The sequence below is a fragment of the Curcuma longa genome, unplaced genomic scaffold (assembly GCF_044706935.1).
Source record: "Curcuma longa cultivar G26 ecotype Majalengka, Jawa Barat unplaced genomic scaffold, ITB_CL_G26_1.1 contig_2951, whole genome shotgun sequence".
Taxonomy (NCBI): domain Eukaryota; kingdom Viridiplantae; phylum Streptophyta; class Magnoliopsida; order Zingiberales; family Zingiberaceae; genus Curcuma; species Curcuma longa.
The window spans coordinates 1-1,752 of NW_027433774.1; the positions used below are offsets into that span (position 1 = coordinate 1).

General features: G+C 39.1%; 1 pseudogene; it reads right to left on the bottom strand.

The window, feature by feature from the left end:
• Positions 1-110: 110 nt before the first annotated feature.
• On the bottom strand, positions 111-1,695 carry LOC141819327 (uncharacterized; annotated as a pseudogene).
• Positions 1,696-1,752: the final 57 nt, after the last annotated feature.

The window sequence follows — 1,752 nt, forward strand, 5'->3', positions numbered from 1 at the left end:
TCTTCTTCTTCTTCAAGAATTTCTTTTCCCTTTTCAGGACTCAAATTCTGAAAATCTTTCTCCAAATCTTTAGTTAAAGCTGATTCATATTGAGATTTGTAAAACTTTACCTCCTTTTGGAGCCTTTCAATTTCTCCTACAAACCAAGAAATATAGTACTGCTGCTCCTTAAGAAGTTTATAAGGCAGAAAAGGTGCCGGTGCAGAGGGTTCAACAGGTACCTGCTTCATGAAATAGTACGGTCCACATAAATTGCAGGATGTGATCAAACATTTAGGGCAATGAATCCTAGCCCTTTGTAAGGTCATTCTTTTGCAACAGGTACAGTTACTTGATTGCGGAGGGATAATTACTTCATTATGATGCCAATCATGCTGGCAATTCAGCTGTTCATCTGTTACTTTAACTTGAGGTCTGTAACCTTCATCAATCTGCCCAAGCATAAATGCTGATTCATTTAATAAAAGGGTTTGAACTGACCTTTACAGATCCTCATTGCCTTCTTCTCCTTCTGAGATGCTAAAAATGACATTACTCTGATCTTCTCCTTCTTGAACAGATAAAATTTCACAATCTTCTGGAAGGTCAAGTTGCTCAAAGATAGCAACTCGTTTAACATTCCTTTTTTCATTTGGGCATTCCCGTGCAAAATGTGCTTCCTGTCCACATAGATAGCACTTACATTTTTTATTCCAGATGAGGTGCTTCCTTTTTTCTATCCTTGCATGAGTGGCATGAGGCTTGCCCTTGTATGTTTTTGACTTTCTAACCCCATATGTTCTTGACTCCTTATAATATCCGGGTATAGGAATCTGCCGGTAGAATGATAAATTTTTAAGATTCCTCTTGTAAGCTGCATCCCTACATTCTTGTTCAAGAAATTCATAAGCAAAAATAATTCTGGGAAGAACTCCCACTGTTAGTCCAGAATATTTTTCATCATAAGCAGCTTTAATTCTATCCCCAAGGTCATCTGGCATTTTGAGCCAAAGTTTCTCTGATAGTTCTGGTCCTGCATATAACCTACCAGTTTTTGAAGCCAGCCGTTTGAAATCATTTAGATACTTGACAACATCTTTCACATTGTCACAGGACAATTTCTCCAAGTCTTTGTAGGCTTTGTTCTGAATAGTAATAGACCCTTGAGATGGATCTTCTGAAGAGAATACCCTTCTGATTTGGGACAGTATATTCTGAGTACCATCCCTTCCCTCACTGGTACTTATTAATCCTTCATATTCCTGGGGTAACTCATTCTCCACTGTATCCAGACTAGCTTCTCAGTTTCTCCAAGAAGATTTTCTATGTACTCAGCTTTATCTCTGCCATCAGTAAAGGCTTGACTTGCAACATGGTTCTTCGTGATTGATTCCCAGCGAGAAAATACGTCATGAAATAGACCAATCTGTTCTGGGATCACAAACATTGCGCCTCCTTGTTGCTGCGCTGAAGGAAGAGTCCACATTTCATTGTTACTACCTCCCCTAAATCTGGTTTTTGGAGGTTGCTGTTCATAAATAGGTTGAGGTCTTTCTGGCCTCTGATCTGCAGGTGGATAACCAGGGGGTCCCATAGCAGTGTCCCTTGCTGGGGTATATGGAGATGTCACTGCACTTGTTGAAGAGTAAATATGCTGCTCTTTTCTTCTTGCTTCTTGATTTTCCGCAAACTTCCTTAATATTGGATAGTCAAGTTCTGCATGGACTGTTATTGTCTGATACTCTATTTTTGTAAAAGATTCTAATTTCTCAT